Source organism: Ambystoma mexicanum, chromosome 4p, assembly GCF_040938575.1.
Source record: "Ambystoma mexicanum isolate Mex_15411 chromosome 4p, UKY_AmexF1_1, whole genome shotgun sequence".
In the NCBI taxonomy this organism is placed as follows: domain Eukaryota; kingdom Metazoa; phylum Chordata; class Amphibia; order Caudata; family Ambystomatidae; genus Ambystoma; species Ambystoma mexicanum.
In genome coordinates, this window is record NC_090927.1 from 1283433344 (window position 1) to 1283450038 (window position 16695).

At 47.6% G+C, this 16695-nt stretch overlaps 1 protein-coding gene across 4 annotated transcripts in view; it reads right to left on the reverse strand.

Moving 5' to 3' along the window:
- PCNX2 (pecanex 2) overlaps positions 1–16695 on the reverse strand; it is a 3925748-nt gene that overhangs the window by 352137 nt on the left and 3556916 nt on the right. The window lies entirely within an intron of this gene.

Genomic DNA, 16695 nt, shown 5'->3' on the forward strand with positions numbered 1-16695 from the left:
AAAACACTCATGTAACAGACAAATGTTACCCTTTCCTACTTTAAATAGCTGGTGGCAGTGGTTTAGATCAACTACATGATTTTTCCCGACCGCTAACAGCGGTAGCTAAAAATCGGTCAGTCATCTTTTTTCGCCATTTCTTTTAGGAAAGGTCCTTCTTGTGTTTGTCTCTGCACACCAAACCAGGTTTGGTCCCTTTGTTTGTTGGCCTTTGGCAGGCTTCAGCGCTGAAGCTTTCCTCTGGCGCCTGAATGTCTGGGGTGGACAGGATGTGAGTGAGGTGCCCGAAACTCCCTGTGCTTAGTCTCCTAGGAGACCTGAATGCACTCTTGCGTGATTGGCCAGCTGGCTGTCCGGCAAGGACAGCCACCCTGCTTTGTGAGTGACAGCCAAGCTGTAATGAATGGGGGAAAACTGTTTAAAAGCAGGTCTCGGGACTTGGAAAGCAGAGTCGACCACTGGAATGAAAGTACCGAAGATGAGCTGAAGGAAGAGGACTGCTGCAACTCCTGGACGACTGGAGAAGCCCTGCTGCAAGTCTGAATTGCCTGAAACTCCAATCGACAGATAAGCCCTTCAAGGTTAACTTCTTCCCTTGAATTTGGTGGGAACAACCAACTCGTAAGCTACCTGGACAACGTCCCCATTTGGTCGAAATTTCATCAGAGTGCTGTTCAAAACCGGACAGCCAGATGAAGGGAACCAGCTTGTGGACTTTAAGGCAGTCACACCTTAAACCGACGTCTTGCTAAGCTTTTGGCATCATCCCTAGGCAGTGCAGAAACCTCCCGACATCCTCCTTCTTGTCCCCATGACTGAAGTTCAGGAACTGCAAGACCTGCTCAAACTGCCAGGAACAACTGCCTCAGCTACATCTCTTCTTCAATACAAAGGTGCTGTGCAAACGCGGTCCAGAAATCTTTTCGGCCATTGCGAGAGTTTGTGGAAACTTTCTCAACTTCGAAGGCTTGTCCTTCCCTAAACATTCATCAAACTTTTCGCCTAGCCAAACTCTTCTAAACACTGTGGCAAAGACTTAACCGTTATCTACCAGAACTGTGCTATCCTATACAAAGACTCTGAACCATTGACTTTGGCCCAGGCCTACTGAGAAGAATTGCTGGTTGTAGCTAACTGAAACCCTTTGCCCTGCATACTAATGTCTTTTGGCTGTCTGTTCTTATAACCTTGTCTTTTTACCCCTTTATTAAGTATCTGAAGTGCCATTTTACCCCCACTTCAGGGTAGCTAAACTTGTTCATTTACTCACCGGTTGTGTATTTGTGGTTTATTAGTGTGTGATATTGAGCTGCTCCTGCTAGTGTAATGTTTTCTAACTGACTGGGTAAATAAATGTATATTCTTTTAGCAAGAAACCTTGAGTAAGTGTTTGTTTGAATCACTGTATTAGTTGGTCCTTTGTGTAACTTGTTCTACTGCTCACTTAAACTCTTGAGATACATCTGGCTGCTCGGCTATCGCTACCACTTTACTGTGTAGTACAGGCTTGTACCAAAGGTGAAATTGTGCTTACACTTGTAGTCTTAATTGCATGTAGTGTTCCCAAAGGGTACTGCATGTGATTCTGCCTAACATATTGCAGTACTCCAACTCCGACAATGCACCTGGGAGAAAGTATGAAAAAGAAATAGGCAGAAAAAGAACTGGGAATGTCCTTGACAAACAGAAATTAGACATCTAATACTGACATGCCATCCTAGACGTACACCAGGCAAAGGGGTGTGGGCCGGGCAGCAGAGAATGAACTGGGAGTGATGAGAAACTGTAGGAGGAGAGGAGAGACACAAGTCATCCCCAATCAGAATTGGCAACACAACTATCCATCACCTGAGGAAAACGACAGGGAGAAAAAGGAGCAGGAACACTTGGCTGCTACTACACTAGAGAATGCAAACAAAACCATGTTGGAAAATGTGGCAGGGCTTAGAGGATTTTTGAATGCCTATCACATTTGTAACTCAACCCTTGTGGAAAGGACAGGCACAGATTGGTTTCTAGAGTAGGGGGAGCTGCAGCCAATGGAAGGGGAAGAGGAGGTAGAAGAGGCAGGACCAGAGTATATAAGGAAACAGAATGATATGAAAGGGGAGGTCAGGAAGTGTGAAGGTGGACTGCGAGAAGGAAGTGTGAAGGTGGACTGCGAGATCAGGCTGAGGGTGGGCGGTGCAGCACCATGCTGGAGAGTTGGTGTCACAATTTGAGAAGATTGTGGGTGAGATCTTCATGAGAGGGAGTGGGACAAGTTGTGCGTACGTGGGGTGGTGTGAGGAAACAGGGGCTGTGTAAAAGGTGAGCATCAGAGAAAGAAAGAAAGAAAGAAAGAAAGCTAGAGAGGGAGAAGTGCAGGGGTGAACTACAGAGTGCAAGAAAGAGTGTGCATGGGGGAAGGGATGGAGAGAGTGGAAGTTGGCAGTGGGAGTAAGCATAAGTGGGTGAAGGTAGTGGTAAGAGACAGGCAGAGAGAGTGTGTTAAGGCATGAAATTGTATATGGTACAGGTTACTGATTTATATAGACCATCCCAGCATTGAGGGACAACTGGGCTAGGGAGGGATCTCCCTGCACTAGACGAGAGAGAGAGGGATGCCCATTAGTATATCCACACTTTTCCAGCATGGTGCATTTATTTATTTTATTGTTCACTTATTAAGTGCTTGTACAATTAGCAAAACCGTTTTAAAGCGCTCACAGGGGGAACAGATCTACCTGTCTAAAAATTGATGTATCAGCCTATTTTACTACTGATCAATCTAATACTGGTGATGATGATAACAGTCAATACACTGATGCGGTTTTGTTTTGAAAATAAAACCCCTTGATTCTTCCTGTAGACTATGCGAGTTATTAAGGACATCTGTGACATGACTCAGTGAACAGCTGAAGCACTCCCACCACCATTGCCTCCACAAATTCAAGCCGTGGAAAGACTGCCACACTATGCCATCCAGCTGCTGCACAATAAATAGTGGGATCAAATAATCCATACTTATGTATTTATCCAGCAACAAATCTTCACATTATCATAGAACCTGAAACTTTCATTCATTCACTCAGCATCAAAATCTTTGATTCATCCTTCCAGCACTATGCCCTTGCTTGGTCATCCATCTTCATAATTTTTCATTCGCACATCACCTATCGGTTTTATTAATTCATCAATCATTACATATGTATTAATTCATTGTCACCTCCTTACTCGCTCTCCACTGTTTTCCCCTTGATATATCTCCGTTCTCACTATGTGTGTCTCTCTGCACAAACTCAAAAATATTTTCACTGACACCACCAGAGGGCGCAGGCAGCATGGAAGCCTAAAAACCCAGCTCCCCGTGAACCTCCGCCTGACAGAGAATTTCATATGCCTGCCCAGCCCACATGCTGCTGAAACTTGCCGTCTGTCAAGAGGAAGGGTTTGAGATCACCTAACCCAAGTTTCGTTCAAAATCGAGCTGATCTGCACAACGAACGGCGAAAAGGCCTCTGGCGTGAAGGTGCAGTGTCTGCCTTGGGACGCCAGGGGGTGACCTGCTTTATGGAAAGGAAAGCATAGAAGTTCTGATTGCCGCACTCGTTGAGCTGCGAGCAACACCAGAGACCCGGCGACGACACCCAACAACGTGGCCGGATCTCGGAGTGGACCCCTGCTGAAACTGTCACTTGCCTCTCACTCGAGAGCCCGGGCAACTCCTGCTGGCGGGACTGAAGCGCCCTCTGAGCCCAAATCGAGTGGCCCCCACCCCAGCAAGAACAGGCACCCACTGAACTGAGCTCCCCGGAGAGGCGGACATTGTGGCAGCCACAGAGGTGGTGTCCCAAAAGTGAGTTGGGCGGTCCTGCCTTCCCTCCCCCTCTGGCCTCCGGAGCCCTATGCAGCCACTTCACGCCGATGCCCCACGTTGAAAGTGAGGAGAGGGCATCAGGAAGCGAAACCCCTCCACCTTTGCCATCAATGACACACAGGACAGCGCTGTGTATGCGCCTGGAGCCGAGGTGTGTAGAAAAGACTGATGGCAGCGCAGACGCCCGGTAGTGTGTGGCTCTTGCAAATGAGCCGAGGGTGTGCTCGATCTTGCCACGCCTTGGAGAGAGCGCAGCAGTGACACAGGGAACTCGGAAAGCCCCACGAATGCCCTCCCAGCACTAGTGTCCCTGAGGAGCTGCCCTCGGCCCGCCTAGAGACTATCCAAGGTAAGGAGAGGGGGAGGAACCCCTTTGGCCCCTTGCCGGGCAGTGCCATCTGTAGACTTCCGACTAACCAATGGAGACGCCTCTTTGTTACCATAGCCTTCCTGGCAATGAACAACCCAGCAATCAAGTGCCATCCCCTCTACACACTCTACTTGCCAGCCATCCTTTCTTCCTGGTGCCCGCCCAGTAAACTAGAACTTGGAGTTGTCATTGTCACAGCTAAGAGGGTTCTCCACCTTTGTGTTCTTGAGCTAGCAAAACCGCCACAGTAAGTTGGGACTACACAGTGCGCCAGTGGAAAAGTACAGTCGGCAATCAAGCACCCTCTCCTACCCTGAGAGGAAGGGGGTGCACCCTATACACATGCTAAAGGGTCGAGCCGCAGGCCGGAGTGCCCTATCCCAGGCTGGAACCTACTCTGAGGTCACACTGCCACCCAGCACCCAAAGCGTCCGCCGCTCCACAAGTGAACCACACGGCTGCTTTTAGACATGTGCACGGCACACCTGACATTGCAGTGCCCCAGGCACACAGGAGACGAATTAGCCAAATTGCCTCCCCAACTCTCGTTGACCAGTCTAGAGAGGAAGCCAGTCATTGCCTGACAGCCACAGAGGTTTAGATCGCAGTACGCCTCGTCCTGGGAACACAAAAAGAGCTGTGTGGTGAAGATCCTGTGAGGTAGCATCGGCAACTCATCAAGGAGATTTTGGTCTAAGACCTTGTGAAGGGGCGGCAAACAAGAGTACACTCTTGACACGCAGATAATATGGCCGCCACACTCCAAGGTCAACGCAAGAAGCGCACCCCGCATGCACGCCGGAGTAGCATCTGTGACGTTACAGAAGCTGGTGAAATACCGCAGAGACAGCACAACCATGGCTTCTCCCACACCCCAAGAAGACCCCTCAATCCCAGGGGGGGATCAGGAGCTATCGACCAAGGTGGACATCCGCCTTCTATTCGGCGAAATTCGAGCATTCAGAACCAGCATGACCACTACAGTCGGTGTGCTCCAAGACAAGATTCACAAAATAGAAGACAAAGTGAAGGCTCTGGAAAACTACCAGTAGTTGGCTGACATAATAGAGATGAGGACGGAGGGTCGATTCCAGGCACTCGAACAAAAGAACCGGGACCTGGAACCAAAAATCGATGACCTGGAAAACAGGGAGAGAAGGGCTAACATAAGGATTCAAGGCCTTAACAAGACTCCCAACGAGACACCTGTATCACTGGAGATGAGAGTCAAAGAACTTATAGCTTCCATACTCCCATCACCAATCACGCCGTCACTGGAATTCGAGAGGGTTCATCGGGCGGGTGGCCCCCCTGGCAGTCCGAGCTCAGTTTTAGCAAGATGCCATCATTACAAACATAAAGTGGACATCCTCCGAAGGGCGAGAGAACTAGACTCAATAGACTTTGAGAACTCAAAGGTCAGAATTTTCCAAGATCTTTCAGCCGCCACCCTGGCCCAGAAAAGAGCATGCCACTCCCTCACTTTGTGGCTGAGAGAGAAAGGAGTAAGATATAGATGGAATCACCCGTTTGCCTTGGTCTTCAATCACGAGGATGAAGAATACAGGGTTACTTCTGGAGAGGAGGTCAATGGAGTGCTGAGGAACCTGCAACCATGAACAAACGCAATTGAAAGTGAGGAAATGCCGTCTTCATCGGGACCGACGCGACAAGCAACAGGCCCCTGGTGGCAGAAAAGCAAAGCTAGAGGTGGCAAAATGTTCCATAGACTGTACACCCCATGAATGGAAAGCATAAGATGAAGGAACCACGTCAAGAAGAGATAGAAAAATCATAGCCGGGCTGGGCACCAGAAAAAGTTGACATTAAGCTTTCGCTTATGATTGATCGTTGTGAAGAAGTGGAAGTCCGGAGGGTTCAGGGGGTAGCACCCCTTGTGCAGTTATGGGGCACTCTCTTTCTCTTATTGTTTTCATCCTCTTTCTGTCTTTCTCTGGGGGGAGAAGGGAGGGAACACTAAGGTCTGACCGTAACACGCTGACCATCAGCAATGTATTGGGTTGGTTGGAGAAGCCAGGAGGACAAAAAAATAAACGGCATGCTCGGCCACAAGTAGCAGACCTAAGGACAAGTGATGATGGGGGTTGATGTAACTAGGATAGGGTCCAAAAAAGGTCAATTTTACGGCGAACATTCAAGCAAGCCAATCTTGATAGTCTTTTTGTCCAGGAAACACAATTCAAACAGACGGGGCAGTTTGATCTAAAGGGGGGTTGACTTGAAGGTTCTATCGCGGCCCGATTTGCACAATATTACGAACAGCTCTACACCTCAGACACGTCCCCCTCCCCGGAGAGCGTTGCTGCATACATGTCCAAAGTTGCGTTCCTGTCACAGTCACTATCAGGAGCAGACCTCGATCAGCTCAATGGCCCGGTAACCACAGAAGAGGTTGATCATGCCATCTCACACCTGAAGGCAGGTTCAGCCCCAGGCTCAGATGGGTTCACCCCTGCCTACTATAAGCGATTTGAGGGCGCTTTGGTTCCATTCCTCGCTCTCCTTTTTAATAATATAAAAGCGACTGGCGTAGCCCCTCCCTCCTTTACAGAGGCGAGGATTATAGTCATACCTAAAGAAGGGAAAAGCAGGCTCGATTGTGGGTCCTGCAGGCCGATTTCACTGTTGAATGTTGACGCCAAAATCTATGCAAGCATCTTAGCCAAGCGCCTGGGTAGAGTTGTCCCTCGGCTGATCCACAGCTATCAAGCTGGCTACATCATGGGAAGACAGGGTGCAGACAATGTTCGCAAGACACTGGACCTCATAGCCTCCATCTCGGCGTCAGAGTCGGGGCCCACGCTGATCTCGGTCGACGCTGAAAAAGCTTTCGACCGGGAGGAATGGAGGTTCATGTCCAATATTCTGCACAAAGCAGGTTTGGGTGCAGACTGAATCAGGGGAGCTCAGGTCTTATACCAGAACACCCAAGCCAAGGTCGTTGTCAATGGAGTTGCATCAAAACAGTGTAAGCTAACCAGGGGAACCAGGCAGGGATGCCCACTTTCCCCTCTTATATATGTTTTGAACATGGAGCCGCTGGCCCAAAACATTAGACAGAACACCATGATTAGAGGGCTAAACGGATATGGCACAAAGTACAAACTCACCCTGTTTGCAGATGACGTTCTAGTATACGTCTCCCATCCCGGGCAATCAGTCCCCGCTCTCCTGGAAGAAATTGAGGAATATGGTGCGCAATCAGTGTTCCACATGAATAGAAGTAAAAAGACAGCCCTCGCACTTAAAGGGCCAGAGGCCCTCTCCGCTACACCTGCACAACCCTGGGTCCTCCAGGTTTCGCAATCGAGCATAAGGTATCTAGGAGTCACTATCACAAAGAACCTCCAGGAGCTGTACCAAACCAACCATAAACCTCTCTGGTCAACAATCCAACAGAATCTCTGTAAATGGAGTAGGCTCAAGCTTCCTGGGATGGCAGGCTGACCGCAATCAAGATGAATATTCTGCCACAACTCCTCTTCCTTTTTCAAACCTTCCCTATCCAGCTCCCCAGCACTTTCTTAGATACAGCGAAAAATACCCTGCTAGATTTCCTTTGGGATAATGGGTGTTAGGGAGAATTCTAATTTATGGCTAATTTCCCTCACCTAGTGAGTCCCTCAGCAGCTTTACTGGATTTCTGGGGTTTATTTTTTCCACCTGGTAAGAGTGTGAGCCTTTTTCCCACTCTTACATGTGTTTTGCCATGTGTATTTCTACTGTTTGTTTGATCTTGGGCTCTGGAGCTGCACCACTCCATGAGCCCCACTTTTTGTGTGTGTTACACAGCACCTTCAGTGCAGTGACACAGGGTTGTCTTTGAGACTTCCCACTGACTCCATTTTATTTTTCTGGGGCTGACTACTGTCCCCCAGAAACAGGTAAAGTTGCAATTTACTTTATGTAGTCACTTAAACTGCAGACCCATCTTACATGGAGTATTGGAAGGGGTTAATTCCTACTCCCTTTTTGTCTGCACCTCTTGGAGCTTTGTTCTGCTCCCTTAACACTAAGACTTGGCTGGTGGCAGTGGTATCTACCATATCTTTTCAACCGCGATTATACATATAAACGTGGTACTGTTTTAGGCTATTATATTAGCCTCGAACATAAACACGCTTAACCAAATACTGTTTCTTTTGGCTCAGGTCGGGTTTAGTGGCCATTTCTTTTTAGTCCTTCTTGTGTTTTACTTTGCGCGGCAAACCAGGTTTGCCACCATTGTTTGCCGACTTTTGGCGGGCTTCTGTCCAGAAGCCCTCCTTTGGAGTCTGGGTGTCTAGGTGGGCTGAATGTGAGGGAGGGGTTTAGGTACCCCCTGCACAGGGTCTCCTTGGAGACCCAAGTCGCACTGTGTGTCCATTGGCTGAGGTGGTTGTCCGGGCAGGACAACCCCCCTGCTGTGTGATTGACAGCCAGGCTGTGTGAATGGGCGATGTTGGCATAAAAGGCAGGACTCTTGGGCTGGAAGTCAGAGTCGCCACTGGAACTGCAAAGAACGGAAAAGAAGCAGAGAAGAAGACGGCTGCTGCAACTCCCGATTCCCAGTGAAGTCCTGCTGCAGTCCTGAGCTAGCTACCCTTCAACCACCAGAGAAGATCCAGTCCAGAGTCTTCTTCCCTTGAGCCTGGTGGGATCAACCAGCTTACCTTTCACAGCCAGAGGATCCTCTTCGTGGTCGAAATCGCTGCACACAGCTGTAGTGGTCCGGATAGCCATCTGAAGAGCCTCTCCTGTTTTAAAGGAGCGCACCTTTTATTCACCGTTGCTTTGCTGCTGCTGGCTTCATCCCTGGGTAGTAGAGCTCGCTCCAGACGTCCTCCTTCTTGTCCCCAGGACTGAAGCTTCAGGAACCTTGAGTCTGCAGGAACTACCAGTAACAACTGCCGTGGCACTAGCTCTTCCACATACAAATAAGGTACTGTGTCCGACTTCGAGGAACTAGGGTGACCCCCTTTTCTCCTCACCAAAGGCTTGTCCTTATCTTCCTTCCCTCTTATAAATTTTGCTTCCCTTTTGACAATATCTAAGTACTCCTGGCAATCTCAAATCGTGAACTGTCTAACCTTGTGATCCTCGACAACATGACCCCTGTCCCATTGACACTGGCGCAGGCCTATTGACTTTTATCTTTGTTTTAGAAAGTGTCTCTTGATTCTATCTGCCTTGACAAAAGTATTGCCTATGATTTTTGCCCCCAACTCTCTTGTGTTGATTCATGTGCTAAGTGTGTTTGACTACGGTAAAATTTCTTCCCGTGGGTACGCTTCTCTTTCGTGTCAAAAAGTGATTGCATAACAACCCCGGGTAACGTCTTTGTTTCACAATACTGGTCTGTCAAATCCAAAAGTACTTACCTTGAATTGTTCTGCACTAGGGGAATTGGTTGTGTGTAGTGTATTTGAAGTGTGGTTTTAATTCAATACAAGTGAAGTGTTTTGTGAACAGATGGTCTAAAAATAAATGTACTCTTACTTTTTAACCAGAAACCTTGAGTCAGTGTTAGCTTGAGTCATAGTAATTGTAGTCCTTTGTGTAATCTCTACTACTGCTCATTTGCTCTTGAGATAAGTCTGGCTGCTCCGCTACTGCTACCACTCTAACTGCGTAGTACAGGCTTGTACCAAAGGTGAAATTGTACTACCACCTGTAGTCTTAATCTTGTGTAGGGGTCCCTAAGGGCACTGCCCAGGATTCTGCCTAACAATGGGAAACCACGTATTGCTTATAAAACCCTGGTCCTAGCAAAGAAGAAGGGTGGCCTCGCTGACCCAGACATTCATGAGTACTACGCAACCGCCCAGCTGCGCATCTTAGTAGACCACATTCGGGAGTCTAAATGCAAACAGTGGGTAGCCCTGGAAAATGGTCTCTTTGCCCCTGTGACTCTGGGCAAGTGGTTGTGCCCCCCCGAGATGACATCACATGCAGGGCAAGGGAACACCTGGTACTGATGGCGCTCTGTGCGATATGGTCGGAGTGGCGACATGGCCATCGCCGCTCAGCTGTATATGGGCTCCCCCGATAAAGGACTCCATTTCAGACCCCCGACCCCCCCGATTCCAACCACAGTACGAGCAGGGCTTGGTCAGAGCAGGACAATTGTGGAGGGACGGGTCCTTCCTGACTAAAGATGAACTTGAGAGCTTGCCATACCTACAGCTAAAAGGAGTCCTTACAGATGACAAATGGAACAGTCAGCTGCAGCGCCATCTCACCCTATTTGAGAAAATACTAAATACGCACTCAGGTATTAAGGGACTTATATCAAGCATGTACAGTGCACTCATGGACAGGGGTCACCTCCCTCCTACAACCTCTAGGCACATTGGGACCGGGAAATGGGCTGGGACAATAATCAAGCAGGTTGGGATGCTATAAATAGAGCAGTGCGGAAATCCTCCACGCAATTCAATACAAAATGCACAACTGTAGAATCCTCACACAATGGCACCTGACCCCACAACGGTTAGCGAAAATGTACGATGGCGTTGCCCCCTACTGCAGGAGAGGGTGTGGGCAAGTTTGTACATACTGGCACCAATGGTGGGGCTGCACTCAAATACAGCTATACCGGAAGGAGATCCTGGGGTGGATTTATGAGATTGAGGGTATCCTTAGAGACCTTTCCCCCTCCTGGTGCTCTTTGGAGTGGAGCTAGTCAAGGGCCGATATCTACTTCTCCCCCACCTGCCTACGAATTTGCTATTGGCAGGCTGCGTCTGCATCACCATTAAATGGAAAGCTTCCTCGCTTCCCACAAAAGAGGAATGCTGCGGAAGGCAAAATAAATGTATGACATGGAAAGTCTAACTGCACTCTTAAAGGAGACACATACTCACATAGATCAGCAATGGCTCCTGTTTTTGCAGTATCTTCAGGAAACACACAAGGTCGCAGATTGAGTGATTGTCTGGCGGCCCAGCGTAAAAACATACTTCACGGCCGTATGAGCCTACAGGTCCTGGTTTTGCCCCGCCACCAGTGCGGCAATGTTTAATGTAGAGCTCTTTCCCAGATGAGACCCACTCCACCGCATCCCTCATACGAACAGCTGAGAATTGTTTATTCCGCCAACTCAGCGCCTCTGATAGACATTGCACATTCTTAAATCCCACATGTAATAAGCTAACTTCTGCGCTCAGACCCTGAGGAGGGGGGTGAGGGCCGGAAGGGGTTCTGTCTTTTCTGTTTCTTTCTCCTATTCCTGTCTCTCTAACCTCCCTCCCGCTCTCTACTTCTTGCCTCTAAGTGGAAAAGGGCCCTACTTTTTTTTTTGTTTTTTTTCCCTCTTGACACTTTATTACTTCAAAATGTATTCATTGTGGTTAATAATGTTGGAATTGTTCACCGCCTGTAGCCTTTCGGCTGATGTGTTTGTAGATCACAATAAAGATATATTTAAAATATATATATATATATTTTCACCACCCAACAGCCACAGCTACTGTCCTTGTCAACGATTACGTTTCTTTGCATCTGGAGTTTTAGGTAAGTAAGGAAAGTGAATAATAGAGCCTCCTTTCAAATATCTAGATTGTATATTATAAATGTACATTTCTCAATGGAAAAATTAATCCCCTGAAGTGATCACTGGCTCAACTGTAGATCTCATAGGCTTGAATTTCAGTCGCTCATCCTCCAGTTTACAAAATGCAATTTTACATTTTTAGTGCCAACCCCCTTGACATAGACAGCAATGTTTTGCCCGGAAGTAGCAGGGACATGAAGGAGCACAGACATTTTCAGAATATAGAAAAGATTAACAATTAACAAATTGCTGAAAACAATCAAGCCTAAGCTGTTGCAAGGTACAACAAAAGTAAATGTTTCAAAGTTTAAGTGCATTTCTGGATAAACACAATCTACATATCTGCTTATAAAGAGTAGGAAGCAATTTCAGTCTAAATTTGACAAAACAACAAGATCCTGCTTTCAGACATGGAAATCTTATATAATTTGGAACAGTACAATATTTTGAGTAAATGTGCAAATCCAGTCAAAAGTCCATAGTTTCTTTTTAATGAAGAGCAGATTCTCCCAAAAACTATTAATTGAAACAATTCAATTGGGAAAGATTTTAAATTTACAATAGATTTTAAAATCCCATATTGATAAACAGTTTTCTTTGGATATCAACACATGTTATTGGGGTACACAGACTCTACAAGTCAAGTACTTTATTAAATTCGGATTTCTCCATTAACAATTAGGGCAAAATAACAGATACAACATCACACAAAAAGCATGAAAAAGTAGAAATTAATTTATCACGCTATTCAGGGTTGTAGCCCGCCTTAAAAGAGCTCTTTAAATAAAATTGTATGAACTAAACAGAAAAGCAGTATCATTACAGTTCATTATTAAAAAGAGCGCATCTCTGTAAAAACGAATATTATAATCCTTAAAATACTGGTATAAACATTCCTTATGTAAGTCAGAATAACATTTACAAACCTCCATTCAGATCAGACGGGATATGTCACGCATAGGAATATAACTAGTAATCTGCACAGACTGCATCATGTGATAGATTGCACCCGGGGAGAGGCGCAACAACTCGTGGTGGCATCCATGGATGCAGTCAAGGGGTTCGATTCGGTTAGATGGCCTTGGCTACGGTGTTGGAAGAGTTTGGTATGGGACCAACATATATTAAATGGGTAGAACTGCTATAAAGAGAACCTATAGCCAGGGTGAGAACAGGTATGATAATCTCAGAGCAATTGCAGTTAAGTAAAGGTAGGCAACAGGGATGTCCATGGGCTATGATGCTATTTATATTGCCGCTGGAACCACTTGCGATTTATTTGCGAGACTAATACGGAGAGGCAGGGATAACAAAGCCTGACGGACAACATTTAATATCACTGTATGCAGACGATTTGTTGCTTTACTTGCAACATCCACAGACCAATTTGCAGTTTATACTGGATGTGATGGAACGTTACGCCACTCTGCTGGGTATAATGATTAATCCGCACAAGTCAATTCTGTTCCCACTAGGGGAATACGCAGGGAGCCTGTTGCACAGATTACCGGTGATGCCAATAAAATGGGAGTTGGATACATTTCGCGATCTCGGAGTGCATATTTATCATGACCCACGGGTCGAACATAAACATAACACTGTGAAAGCACTGCATGGGATCGAAAAGTCCATAACGTTCTGGGCAAAATTGCTATTATCCATAATGGGGAGGGTGGCGCTGCTGAAGATGGTGGTGCTGCCAAGGTTATTTCACTTTTTCGCAAACGTCCCATTTGCGATACCTAGGCAGTTCTTTACTAAATTCAATAGCATATGTAGAGAGTTCCTATTATGGAGGTCTAGATGCAGGGTAGCACTATGGAAACTCCAGAACACATATGACCTAGGGATAATAAAGCTGCCCAATTTTGAGGTGCACTTTTTTTCTAGCCAACTGCAATTTGTGGCCAAATGGCTGGCAGATGTGCAGACACACAAATCGCGGTTGTTGCAAGCAGCAGAAGCGAGTTTCTATTTGAAAGAAATTGTATTGATTGTAGGCCCTCACCAGGCTCGCCTTCTCGGGTTAAAGAGATTGGGGCGGGGAATGTGGCATTGAGCTTGTCAATTGATGGGCGATGTTGTACCATATTCCCCACAGGTTCCACTGGTGGTATTGGAGGGAGTAAGTGACCAATTGAGGTTAAGTGTGCGGAAATATAGGGAACATAATGGAGTAGTGACGGTGGGAGACTTGATTAAGGAGGGAGTCCCGAAGGAGTTTGGGACTTTGGTAGAAGAGGATGGAGTGCATCCAGGTCAACACTTGACCCACTCCTGTCGACTGCGATGTATACATAACAGGTGGCCAGAGACAGAAGCAGGATTGCAGTTGGACGAAACAGTAGAGTCATTCTATGATGTGGCGGAGGGCGGGCATGAGGTATCAAGGATATATGAGTTGCTAATGTCCAAGGTGGGTAAGGAGTTGGGGCAGATGAGACAACAGTGCGAGGCGAATTTGGGAGAAGTAATGTCACACGCTCCTTGGAAAAGGGCCATGATGTATCATAAGAAGTTGTCCAGGAACGCTAGGCTGCAGCAGATACATCTCATAGAGCGTATTTGACCCCGTACAAAATAGCAAAATAGCAAAATTTGGTCAGGCGGCGATACAAACTTGCCCGAAATGTGGAGAGGTAAATGCGGACTTGACTCATATGTTTTGGGCTTGTGTGGAGGTGGGCAGGTTTTCAGGAGAGGTGGCTCACACGCTAGTGAAAGCAGATATCATTCTAGATATCAGATCCCCCCTGGTGTGCTTGCTTGGGGCTTTACCAGACCCAAGAGGGACAAACATACAAGAAAACTTAAAGACCTAGCATATATATTGGCGAAGCACCGGATAGCGATGGTGAGGAAGGCACAAGCAAGACCTCTGGTGCAGATATGGTGGAAGGATCTGGTAAAATGGGCTAACGCAGAAACAGTGGTATGGCAAGAAGTGGTGGGCAGAATGGAAGAACAAGGGGAGGGAGGGATGGTAGCTTGGAGGCAATTAAATGAGGAGTTAGCCTCTGCAGTGGGTGGACAAGAGCCGGCACATGACCCGGACAGTGACGAACAGCCATGTGCCATATGAGATATAAATGTTGAAGTGGTATAGATATATGTTGTGAAGTAGGCCGGGATAAGAGAGGGGGGAGTTGGGGGATGTGTGGGGTTTAAACATACAATGATGATGTCAAGGTACTGAAAAGTATAACATGATGTGATGACTGTATGTAGTTGTTTTAAACTGAAAATAAAAATGGTTAAAAAAAAAAAACTTTTACAGAGCCATTCCTCCTGTGAAAAGTTAAGCACTTCCTCCCTCCGGAGAGCTTTAGAGCCACTGTTCAAGCACTGGTTCCATACCACCCGGATGGGGGCATTGCGCTCCTCAAAGGCCTCCCCTCGTCCTCCCTTGTGCCCCTGAGAAGTGTCCTACACGCGGCTGCAACGGTCTACATAGATACAACCACATCACCCCGGCCCTCATCGACCTTTACTGGCTCCCACTGCACGCACAAATCACCTTCAAGTCTTACTGCATCATCTATAAGGCAGTCGCCCTCAAGTCAACTAGCTACCTTGCGGGCAAACTCTGCATCTCCGGCAGACAGCGCACCACCATAAGCCAGTACAGGTGCAGAATTGAAATCTGCTGTGGCAAAAATGAAAGGACCAGAAAACAATCCTTCTCTCCCTATGCTCCAGAGCTATGGAACCTCCTACCTGTCAGCATCAGACTCTCCCCGTGCTCCTACAATTCACAAAATAACTCAAGACCCACCTCTTCAAGGAATCTCTCTGCCTCAACAGCTAGGCTGTCACATCGCCCTTCAGGCCACCTGACAAGCTGGATGCCGCCCACCCCTACACTCCCCGCCAACCAGTACAGCTTTATCCCTCCTCTGTGTCCCTCTGTATCCAGTGGCGGCCGCTCACATAGGGCGGGGGGCACTACCCCCCACCCAGAGTCCCCATAGTGTGCTGCAGAGGGGCAAGTTCTGTGTTTTTTCTTTTCTTTTTTGGGGATTTTTTTTGTAGCACTGCATCTCTGTGGCAGCAAAAAAAACAAAAGCATAAATAATTAATGTGACTGCTGAGAGGCCCAAGGCCCAATCATTAACATTACAGAGCACGATCTGACTCAGAGCGCTCTCCAATGTTGATGACTGGGCCTGGCATACAACAACATAGGGGCGCATCCACTTTTACACATCTTCAGTTGTATTGTAGATGCATGGAGCTCGTAGCTCCACGCATTCTATGTTACATCTCCCAATGTAGGAGACTGGCGGGGCGCTAGAGGGGTGGTCCCGCCAGTGCATAATCTGTGCACAAAGAGCGCACCACCAGCAAGCCTCTGACTTTGAATTTGGGCATAGCAACAGGTATTTACTGAATGTCATTGGCTGTTTGGCAGCCAATGACATTCATTTGTGGGTGGGGTTGGGGGTGATGGATGGGTGCCGGCGTGTGGTGACGTCAGTGTTACCACCTTCCGTCTAGAACTTCTCTCAGGCTCACACTTGACTTTGTTCTAAGTAGTTGAGAAGAGGCTCAGCTGCCCAGCCAGCCAGGCCACAGAACAGGAGTCAGGGGGCCGTCAAACGACCGATGCAGTGCCAGTAACTGCGGTAAGTAAAAGGTCGAACTCGGAAAAAGACTGTGTGCCCAGCCTGGGCTGGCCTTCAATCATTCCCCAGGCCAGGAGGACAGTGCTCTCCTGGAGCCCTGCCCTGGGGAATGCAGCAGGGCAAGGGGGCCTAGTGGCTGTCGGTGTTGATGTCAACGCCATAGTAGGCCCCGGCTGCATCTTGTCCTCCTCCTATTTCATTCTAAGAGGAGTGGTCGTGGACATGATGCAGCAGGGAATAGGCAACACCGACACGAAACACGACTGAGAGAGTGACATGCAGTCAG